We start from the raw sequence: 11902 nt of genomic DNA on the forward strand, positions 1-11902 counted from the left end.
ACTCTTTTGCAGTGGGTTATGGCTTAGCAGCTGTCTGCCGGGCGGTCTGCAAGCCTAAACCGGAGCCAAGGAAGGAAACAGTGCGTTGTGCTCTGGAAATCAGGTGAGAGCTTTAGAAAGGTCAGATGAATGAAGATCAATTGGCTCAGAGTAATCTGATTGGGATGAGCAGCGCTGTCTGCGGGAGATGCAGCTCTCCCTCAGACCTGCTGGAATTCTCCAAGTAAACAACGCTGTGGACGGGGAGGAAATTGGTAAATGCAATTTTATCCTGGCTTCTAGAAAGGTTTTAATGAGGTCCATGACATGGGATGGAAATGCAGCTGCCAGGGGCTGGATGTTTGCAACGGTGACCTGAGAGAGGAGAAAATCCACCAGAGAGGAGCAGCGCCCGTTTTTTTGGTGCTTTAGTGATAAACCTTCATGGGAACTCCCCAGCTGCAGGTGCTGGGATGGCTCAGCCGGGTCCCTCTGCCCCACGCTGCTGCAGGATGCTTTAACATCTTAATAAATGGCGGGCGGTTTGCTCTGAGAGCCGTGCAGCCCAATGCTCACTGCACATTGGAGCCGGGCGGGAGGCACAGGATGCTGGGCTGCAGACTCCCTTGGGAGCCTCGAGACGTGCTGAGAGCAAACAAACCATTACGGCGGCTGCTGTCGCCAAAACTCTCCCCTGTGTTCTCTCCGCCGCGTGCAAACAGCACAACAAACACACACGTGTCTGCAGCTCGTGCTCGGCTGGGGGGAGGTGGGAGCGTGGGGGGTCGGGGGTGAATTGGGAATGGAAATGGAGTGAAGTGGGTGGGGGGATGCACCTGAGGATGGAGCAGTGCAGGGGTGGACTTTGGGGTTGGGTGTTTGGAGGAGAAGTTCAAGGTTCCTTCCAACCCATTCTATTCTCCGGAGGTCAGAGCATCCCTTGTGTTGATGTAAGGAGTCAAAGCAAAGCCCTGCTGTATTTTCTGGCACTTGGAGCGTGAGAGCACCTCCACCACCCCCAGGTATGAAAAGATGCAAGGGATCCATCCATCACCTCCCAGAGGTGGCTCAGCCACCCAGCCCCCATTCATCCCCAGAGGCTGGGGAGCCACGGACCCCTTATTCTGCCCTTCGGATGCCTCTGAAGTCCTGGGCAGCCCCAGATGGACAAGAGACGGACCCGGAACCCTGCTGAAACCTGAGCTGAAGCTGCTGGCAGTGATGGATGGGCTGGGGGCAGGCGGCCGCTTCTGAACCTCTCCTTGTTGTAAAAGCATTACGGCTCCCTGGCTAATAAAGAGAGGGATTTGCTGAAGCTGCTCGAGGTCCCATTTTCTCTGGAACCCATTTCCATGGCATGAATCACCAAGAGGAATGAACTCAATTAGTTCAGACAGAGGCAGGAGATAAATCAGGGTCCCATTAGAAAACCCTGAGGTTAATTTATGGCCCCGAGCAGCACTGGCTGTCTCCCTTCTCTCTTCCCCATAAGCAACCTGCTTCAGAGCCAGCCAAGAGCAAGGTGGGATCACTGTTATCTTTCCCTGCCATGGGAGATGCACCGGAGCTATTCAACCAGCTCAGCCCTTTGCCTTGACCAGATGACCCAGATCCGCCAGAGCAGCAGGGAGTATTCATTCATTCTCTTGTTCATTCATTCATTGAGTGTTTCCTGCGAAGGGATGCTCGGAAGAAAGCAGGAGCCTTCCAAGAAATCTGGGCTGGCATTTCCTTTGCAGCAGCCCACAGCCTGGATGTTGGAGCTTTGCCCCATTGCTACGTGAAGGAGTTACCAGGGCTGCATCCTGCTCTCCCTACTCCTCTCTTTGGATGATTGGATCCCTGTTAGAAGGAGGGGTGCTGCTGATGGGGGGAGAGCTCTGGGAGGAGCCAATGAGCACAAGTCTGGTCTCTGCCCCTCTTGTAAGCCCTGAACCTGGAGCTGGGCACTTGCTGAGTGCAGTGAAGCTGCACTTTTACAGCAGGAACCAGATCAAGATGCTCCTATGAATAATGCAGCTGCTCTGGTCTCCTTCCAGTCAATGGAGAGGGACAGGAATCTTCTGAGGACAATTTATATCTTAGACTGAATCATTGCCAAGGATGAAAGAGGCATCACCATCCCTGGCTGAGGGATCTGTGCGCAGCCAACAGCCCGGGGCAGGCACCAAAGCTGGCAGCTCCTTGCACACCCCTTTCCTCTGGGAACAGCAGTGGGCTCCCTTAGAGGAGATCACTCAGGTGGGCGCAGTGCCTGCTTGCTTTGGGTGCAGTGGGCAAAATGAAAACTAAATAGGCAGTGCACTTCAACCATTAGCATGCAGGAAATGTAATTACAGAGCATCCTTTGCACCGACTCCAGCATGGAAGAGAACCGCAGCTCTGAAGCTGATTTCGGCCCATCTGGGAGTGGTTTTTGCCTCCTGGGGGTGAAGGAGGAAATGCTTTTCTTGCTGTGGCTGCCAAGAAAGATCCTGAGTGGGAAAGCTTGGGAGAAGTCTCCAGCAGCAGCCGTGGTGCTCATGGGCTGCAGCCTCGTGCCATGGCACCGGTTGTTGTCTGGACGGATGAAGCCCGGTGCAAAAACTGGCTCTCACCTTGCACAGGGACAGCCCTGGAACTGCACTGTTGCATCCCAGGGCTGAGCAGCTCCTGCTGCACAGGTGGATAATGAGAGGAATGAGCAGAAAACTGCATTTTCCCCCCCATTTGTTTCTGAGAGGTGTGGGATCACTTGAACAGTAGGAAGCATTGCCCTCAACTCAGACGCTTGGATGTGGAGATTTCAGCTTGTTTTGGCTGGAGGTCTTTGCTGAGGATGGGAACATGATCCACTGTCATGTCCTTTCTCATCAGCTTGAGCACTTGGCTTGATTGTGCTGCATAAACAACTCATCCCCAACTCAGCAGCTACTCCTTGCTCCAGATTGTTGAAATATCCCTTGTTTCCTTTTTGTCTGCCGCTTGTTTAACCAGCCAGAGCTTGGAAAGCTTTTAATGATCCTTTGTACAGCCTCCCCCGTGTCAAAGCTGGGTCATGGTTTGCTATCCTGCATCTTCTGCTCACAGCAGGTTTCCCTGGGACATCCCTGGGAGCTGATCCAGGAGTCAGGAGCATCTTTCACCCCCCATCTCTGGTGTGGTCTGACGGAGGTGGGCATGGAGGTGGGGCGGGAGCTTCCCTTTGGCTCCTGCATCCCACTCTACATCCAGCATCCCTACCCATATCCAGCATCCTGGTGTACGCCCTGCCAGAAACAGCAGCCGTGCTGAGATGCAAACCAGCTGATGGCAGCCTGTGCAGGGCAGCTCAGCTCAGAGACTGCATTAATTGTGGGAAGCAGTGGCTGCAGGGCACAGACGGAGGAGCTGGAGGCAGTGATTGATCCGTCTGCTGCGGTGTCCTGGGGCCCAGCCGTGCGTCCAGGCAGGCTCTGACAGCACTCTGCTGCAGGACAGCAGTGCCTGCACCATGCAGGGTGGGCGACAGCACCCTGACAGCACCCAGGTTTTTGGGAGGGGCAGTGAGGATGTGATGCTGCATGGCTCGGCACTGAGCCCTGCTGATGCTCTCTGAGAAACTCCCACGAAATCTGTATTTCCAGCACCTCCTGGGGACATCAAAACTCAACAAAACCGTGCTGCCTGCTTTTATTTTTCCCCCTTTTGAATTTAATTTACAAAAGAAAAGGGGGAAAAAAAAGAAGAACCATGTACCTCCTTAGTCCCCATCTGCATTGTAGAAAGCAGCTCTAGCTCGCTCCCCTCCAAGCAGCCATCCCTGTGCTGCTCCATCCCCATGGCCCTGCATCCCCAGTGCCACACGGGGACCAGCCCTCACCCCTTCCACGTTCACATGCTCCAAGGGCAGCAAAGCTGCCATAAAACAGAAAACCTTGGGAAAAAACTCTCCCATTAACGTGTCCCTGGAGTAACCGGAGCCGGCCCCGGCACACTGGGGCTCTCCATCACGGAGAATTAATGCACGCTCCCTGGATAATGTTGCAGAGTTTGGGCAATCTGCTGCTAACGGAGTTTCCCAAAGATATTAAGGGCTGGCAGGGATTTGGGTAAAAGCAACAGCTTTGCTCCGTGCTTTTCCAGACAGAGCATCTCTTCCCCTGCAGCTGCCTGTGGTAAGGACACGGTTTTTTGGGAAGAGCCATGAGAAGGAGGGCGTGGGGTCCCCCAACCTCAGCCCCAGCTCACCCCAACCACCCTCTGTACCCATGTTCTCACCAAGCTCTGGGCAGCGGGGTGTGTGCAGGAAGGAGGTGGTGACCCCAATATACCTTCTCAATCAGACCCCCAAATATCCCCTTCTCTGCCCAACCCTCTGTCAAGCAGCACTGGGAACAGCCACAATCTCAATATTTATTAACCATCATAAAACCTCCATTCTGAGGCCCCGGGGAGCAAAGCTGCTGCAGCGCAGACTTCCGAGCTGCTGCCTGGGGATGTGACCCCATGTCAGGGGGCTTTGCATGGAGTAGGGACGTTGGGATGCTGATGGCTTTTAATGCTGCCGAGTGGATCCCTGGAGCACCCAGCCCTCCTGGTAGGGTTTGGCCATCCAGTGGGTTCTTTCCCCCCTGGTTCTGCCTCCCTCACCTGCTTGGGATGAAGGATCAGCTTTGGAAGAGGGGCAGAGCAGAGGTCCTCACCATCAGTCTGCTTAACTGGCAGAGAGCACGAGGCTTAATTGAATTCAATGATTTAAGGATTTCCCCTCTGCTGCGGAGGTGCTGAACAGCTGTGACCACGTCCCAGCTTCAGAGCAAGGGGTTTCTGTTCCCCACCACGCTGTCACCCATCCCGAGCACCTTCACGGATAATTAATCCTTCATCCGAGCAATAAAAGAATACTTTCTCCCTGTTTTCCTTCCCTTTTGCAAATCAATTCCAGGCACCGGGAACAGCAGCCCCGAGCTCTGCAAGACTCCGCTCCTCCGGGTCCGGGACCTCGAGCAATGGATTCTGCACTCCCAGCTCCTCCCGTAGGCTCTGTCATTAGCCCGGCAGATTGCTCAATTAGCGGCAATTTGAAAACTGAGCTCGGACCCTAATGCAGAGCCCTGGGCTAATTGCGGGGTAATGAACCCCAGCCGGGCTGGCTCCCAGCGCCTGCAGCTCTTGCTCTGAGGGATTTTGGCCATGGGTGGGTGCGAGCTGCTCCTGGATCCTCCCCCCCTCCCCAAGCAGTGCTCCAATGATGGAGGGCTGCATGCCAAAATGCCTCTGCTGGGGGCTGTCCAGGAGCTGAGCCCCCACTCAGGGTCCTGTGCATGCAGGTGGCGCATCCCAAACACACTCCCAGCACCACAGCCTCCCCTTGCCATGCCCATCTCCAGCACAGACGTTGATCTCCTGCTGCTGTCTCCAGAGGATCTGAGAGATTCGGGCTCTCCCGAGACTCTTACAGGGCTCTGCCTCCCTTTACACAGTCCCCCGGGACCCATTCAGCCCTGGAAAGTCTGGCTCCAATAAACTTCAAAGCTTCCACCATGCACGGCCATTAGGCAAAGTGTTTTTTTCATCTCTGTTTCATGCTCGGACTCATTATTTCTGCTCCCTGCTGCCGAGGATCCCCCTGAGAAGCCGCCAAGGGGCAGGGCTGTGGGGCCGGGGGCTCCCCGCCATGGGGCAAGGTTTGCCATGAAGGGCACAGATCTGATTTTCAGCTCTGCAGAAGGCAAAGCAAAAATGGAGGGACCGCGCACGATGCACCCTCTGTGCAAGGAATTATCCTGCAAACGAGAGCACGGAGGGGCAGCAATGGGGTGGGGGGGTGCCTTCTCTGGAGCTGGATATGAGCTCTGCAGATCCCCCGTGGGGCCGGATCCCTCCCTGCTTTGGGGCCAGCTCAGCTTCTGGTGGAAGATTCAAGGACATGAACTGCCACAGGGCTGAAGGACAGAGCCGGGGGCTGCACAGCGGATGTCCCCCAGCCCTGGGCAGACAAAGAGCCTTTTAGAGGGCTCAGCCGAATGGGATGAAAATGCTCATAATTGGCTTTCTCAGCATCTTTCGCCCTATGCTTTGTGATCTGGAAGAGAAGATGAGTTAAGGATGGGTTGGAACAGCCCCTGAGCTGCCTCTTTCCCAGTATCTGCAAATTAAACATGATGTGTGTCAGTGGGGGATTTGGGGAATCAATTGGCAGACAATTAAAGTGCATTGAGATCTGGGTGTATGGAGAAAGAGGAGGTCCTGGTCGTTAGCGGTGCCGGGGAATGAAGATGCTGGGACAGAGCCATCGGGGAAGTAATGCCTGGGGACTGGTGGAAATGCATTTGGCAGAGAAAGCCCCAATCCTTTTAGAAGCTCGAGGAGTTAAAGGGAAGGGCTCAGGTGGTGTTTGGCTGGAACTCACGTGGCAACTGCCAAAATCCTCCCCTTGGCTCAACCTCGGCCTTGGGTACAGCGATGGGACGGTTGTGCCCGGAGCAAAGCATGAGTTGAAGCAGAAACTTTTTGCTTTTAGAGAATCCCAGCCTCAAAACAGCCCCGAAAATTCTGCTGCACGTTGCTGAGATGACCACTGCCAATATGAGCCCCAAGAGCCACTGCAGAACCCCAGCCTGGGGTCGTATCAGCAGCACGGAATCATAGAATACCCTCAGTTGGAAAGGACTCATAAAGATCATCAGATCCAACTCCTGGCTCCAGCACGGGGCTTTGCTGCCATTTGGGGACCAGGCGGTGACTCACGGTCCCATGGTCACTGCGGTCCCCCCCGGGCGCCAGCACTCTGCCCGTGGGACAAAGGCAGCCCAGCCTGACCTCAGCCAGCATTTTGGGGAGGTTTCTTTTCACGTCTGCTTCCACAAAGCGTCGGATTGTTTCCTCCGGCGATAGCATTTCTGCCTCCTACAAAGGGGGGGGCAGAGGGGGAGGCTCTTCTCCAGGGACTCCTAACAAGTGACAGGAGTGGCCCTTGTGCCTGTCACCTCCCGGCTGCTGCAGCATGGATCCAGCCCTGCGCTGACTGTGGCCGTGGGGTGCTCAAAGGGAACGCACAGAGGATGCTCTCCTGGTCCTGCATCCCCTTGGGAAGAAAGCTGGATGCAACATTTCGGGGCTGCAGCACAGCACTCCATGCCCTGTCCCTCTGGGGGGATGCAGGCTCAAGGGGATGATGATTGGCAGAGCTGGGGAACAGCACCGGGGAAGAGGGGGAAAAAACAGCACACAAACGGATTGCACACACATGCACACACGCATGCACGCACACACATGCACACGCGTCGCCGCAGCGGGAAGCGATCAATGCGACCACTGGGAACAGCCCGGCAGGACCGGGGTCACGCAGACAACAGCAAGCACCTGGGACTAATTGCACTAAATAAATGAGCAATTAAGGATATTACAGGAAGACTAAAACATCCCAGACCTCTCCCTGACCCTCTCGCAGTTCCCCTGGAAACAGCCGGCGGGTGCAGGCAGCTCTGCCTGGCTGCTGACAGTGGGATGGGGGCTTCGGGACCCCCCCCCTCCCCAAGATGTGAACCTGCTCCTGGGCCAGGGGGCACGGCAGGGCGGGCAGCTGCTTGTGGCGGGGTGAGAATAAGTGCTATTGTGTGAGGGACTGGCACACAGAGACAGGGCAGGGTTTGTCCCCATTCGGGGGGAGCCCAGCACGGGAGGATTCCAGCTCAGTGCAGTGGGTGGAATGTGGTGGTCCTGGTCTGAAAGGAGAAGGCTGGACTGAGTGCTTTGCTCTAGAGCTGTCCCCAGTGCACCAGCACTTCCCGGTGAGGATTCCTCCCCTCCGAGAGGACCCCAGCACAACAGACCCCTCCTCAAAGCCTGGCCATGTCTCCTCCAGAGATTCTGCTTTCTTAGTCTTGCTTTCAGTACACCAGGGACTGCTCCTGTCCTTCTAGCACACCCACATCCCCAACAAAGCCGCTCCCACCGCCCAAAAATGGGCCCCAAAAGGGCTTCTCCACCACCCCTTTGCCCACCCTCACGCCTGTGCTAGCACAGGGTGGCTCCCTGCAGTGCTTCCTGTAACACGGGGACACAAATGGAAATGCTTTTAGAGCCGCTCAGCAATGGGGTGCGGGGCAGAGTGCAGCCAGCAATGAACGTTACATGAATGGCAGCACAGCGCAGCATTGATCGCCACTGTGTCCGGGTGGGTGCAGCCCTGGGGGGGCAGCAGATGGGTGGGAGAAGCGATGAAAGTGTCAAAAGAAAAAACAAAGTGAGGGGGAAAGAGCAGAGAGGAGCCCCCAGGGCTGGGGGTAAGGATGACACGTAGTGCTGGTTGGGATATGAGCAGCTGAGTGCATCTTTAGGTGAGCATGACCGTGCTGAGCTTTGGGGAGAGGAAAGCCTCCTCGTTATGCTCCTCATCATGTGATAGGGAATTAATGAGCAGTTAATGAGCTAATGAGGATAGTTCAGCCCCTCCTGGGGTTATAAGTGTGGGGTGTGATGAGGGTAGTGGATGACCCCTTACTTTTTGGTTTGCGCAGCTCTGAGCATCATAGAAGCCTTTGTCTGCAGTGCTGTGATCTTCATCAGTAGGAGGAAAGGAGCAGAAGCTGAGGTATGGCTGAGGCTTCAGGTGGGTGCTGCTGTGGGATGGGTGCTGGGGGGGTCCCTCCAGGCTGGGCTTTTCCTGCCCTCCCCCCCCCCCCCGATCCCATTTGCTCACTGAGCACACGCTCAGCCAACAGTCCATTTGTTGGGAAGGAAATAAAAACGTATCCAATTAAAAAGCTGGTAGCCACAACGAGAAGAGGGTCAGTGGTTCACTGCTAATGCAAGCAGATTTTGTTCTGATTCATTAAGTCATTAACTCCCTTTTAATTGGAACTCCTTTATGGGGAATGCGTTTTACCTTTACAGAGAAAATGGGAATTGAGCAATGGAGTAAACCCTGCTTGCAGCACGCTGTGCTGCTGGGGAGCCCGGTACCTGCTGCTGGGAGCTCTGCTAGAGGCTCAGGGTCACATCCTGTGTTCCAGTGTCAGGATCTGCAACAGACCCCAAAGCACAGCCCTGTGGGGTAGAGGAATGAATAGAAAGGGGTGTGGATGGGGCTCCATCCCTTCCCCTTTTCTGTTTTTCTCAGCCAAGTAGGGGGGGGGGAAGGAGCTGGGGAACGGCTGGAGGGTGTGAGGAAGGAGCTGGGGAATGGCTGGATGCTGTGGGGAACATAACAGGGCTGTTGGTTTTGAGGGCCAAAGCGTTCCCTTGCTCAGCTCCAGCTTCCTTGAGCTGCTGGCCGGCAATTAGCAGCCATTACAGCCTCGCTGGGAGCAGCACAGGGATTAATGCAGCTGCTTTTAGCCTGCTGTTCTCTGCCACCGAGGAGGAAACTTTGTTAAGCAGCGATAAGCATCGAGAGCCGCATCCAGACCAGCAGAGCCAGCCTGGCCCCGGTGCCCGCGGCTCTGCCGGACTCCGGGAAGTCCATTGCTTCCAATTCCAGCCACATGGGTGGCTGCTACAAGCAGCTTCACCCCAAAATAGTGCCTGTTGGGATTAGGTATAATCACAGCTTTCTCCAAACCCCCCCAGGATTTTCCAGTCTCAGACTCAGCACAGCTGTGCCAGGCGGGTTTGCTTCCCCAGGGTGAGTCAGGTGAAGTTGCCCAAATGAAAGACAGGCTCAATTTTAAAGCAGATTAATTAAACTGCATTAAGGCCCTGTGTGGACAGAGTTCAGAATGAAAACAGCCTTTAACTCGATTTCTCTGACTTGCAAATTGTGGCAGGGAAGTCAGCTGAAATCACATTAAGGCCGTTTCCACTCTGAACCGTGTCCTCACAGGGGTTTAATGTAGTTTAACTAATTTGATTTAAATGCTCATTGAGATTAACTGGGTTACATGCCCTGTGTGGGGCTTGGATCTGCTCGGGCACGGGTCCGGGTGGGAGGAATGCGGCAGCAGCCCGAGCCCTGTCCTGTTGTGTGCAAACCAAGAGCACATTTTGGGTTGGAAAAACTGAATTTCTGCTGAAAGCGATCCTCTCATTTGAAGGACGTCATGAAACAACAACAACACACATGTGGAAATGGAGGTGGTTCAGGGAATGAATCGACTGTTACAAAGAACGAGGGGAAAAAAAAAAAAGGAAACAAAAGAAACAAAAGAGATGTCATCGTGCACAAAACCGCTCTCTGCTCCGTGGCTTTTGGCTGCAAGGCTTAGGGCAGGACTGCAGCAGCTTGGGATGCACGTCCCTGGGGCCATTGGCTGATGGGCACTTGAATTCTCCGGCGTTTGCACATCTCATGCCACACATTTTTTTTCCGGGAGCACTCAGGGCTGGGAGACGCTTCGGAGGCTGCACAAGAGGAGGCTTTTTGTTCCTGCCATCACCACGGCCGCATCGCTGGAGGACAATGAGCCGCTTCTTGCAGCCTGGGCTGGCATCTTGGCTTACTGAGGTTTTGCCCTGTGGAGGAATGTTCCCCTAAAATACAGTGGATGGCTGCAGCAGCGTTAAAGACTCCAGTGAAGGTGACAGCTTGCAGCCCTGGGAAAAAGGGACGCTGCCTTTGCTGCCTGTTAGTGGGATTGAGCCCTGTGCTGCTGCAGTACGAAGCTCCGTGGCCTCGTTCACATCAATCCCTGGGGTGCAGAGAGGTGTCAAACGCTTCTGGCTGCTTTGCGGAGAGGAAACGCTGCTTTTCCGGCAGTGAGCAGGAGGTCTGTGGGGGTTTGGTGCAGCTGTTGTGTGCTGTGATGGCTTTCAGATCCTATCCTGTCCCATGCGCTGACCATGGCTCAGGGCTGATGATGCCGGATGGTTTTTATATCTATCTGCCATTTCAGGCTGTGTTTTTGCAATGAGCATGGATTTTTTCCCACTGAGTTGCACTGGGCTCGAGATTCTGAGTGTGGGGACTGCAGCTTCCAAATATGCAGAAGAACACAGAGCTTTAACCTTCCATAACGCAGGGGCTCCATCCCAGCTCCGGAGATGTAATTCTCTATTCCCACTGGGAGAATTCAGACTTACTTTCATCCCCCTGAATTTTGAGGCTGGATCGGGATGACGGGAGACGTGCTGTGTCCCCAGCACCGTAAAGCAGCACATCAGCCGCTGCTGTTAGTGTCACCCTGCCTGAAGTGCCCTCCGGCTGTTCCCTGCACAAAGGGCCCATTTTCCTCCAGTTTTGCCACTCTTGAAAGCTGCCTCTGAGCCTTCATCCTATGGGTGTCACCAGCACTGGGCTGGGTGAGGGGGGGTGGGGTCCCATAGATGGGATCCATGAGATCTCCTGGGGGATCTGGATGGCCCCGCTGTGATTCAGGGGGAACCCTGTGGGTTGTTGATGCCAGTTCATCAGCCAGCATCGCCCCAGCGCTGCGGTTTGGACTGTGGTTTCTGGGCCCTTTCCCAATGATCACCATTTCCACGTGCTGTTCTCCCTCTTTGGGAAGCAGCAGGGAATGTGCCCATGATGGATGCATGGTGTGGAGCCATCCTGGCTGGTGGAGAGTCCACAAATCCTGAGTTTAATGCCTGAATTGTGAACCCCACGCTGAGAGGTATAAGTATCATTGTATTTATAGTGGCTTTGTCACCGGTTAGGAAGGTGTCTGATGAGGCGCAGCAAGCCAAAGACCTCCCGGGGCAAAGTCCTTTGGGGAAAGCGCCGGCGCTGGTGAAGGGAGAAGACTACAGCTCCCAGGATGCCCCACACCCATCATGGCCGCCAGGAAGTGTAGTGCAGAAATACTACCGATCCCAGCATGCAACGCGGCGCAATATGGCTGACCGGAAGCGCTTCCGGAAGACTACATGTCCCAGCTCTTGGCTGGAGGACTACAGCTCCCAGTACGCCGTCACATTCCGACAGGTTTGGCCCCACTGTGGCTGCCAGTGGCGGTGACATCCCTTCTGCCGCCCGCTCTTCGCAGTGCTGCGGCTCCGGGTCCCTAGAGGGAGCAGCTGC

This window comes from Gallus gallus, chromosome 27, assembly GCF_016699485.2.
Source record: "Gallus gallus isolate bGalGal1 chromosome 27, bGalGal1.mat.broiler.GRCg7b, whole genome shotgun sequence".
NCBI classification, from domain to species: domain Eukaryota; kingdom Metazoa; phylum Chordata; class Aves; order Galliformes; family Phasianidae; genus Gallus; species Gallus gallus.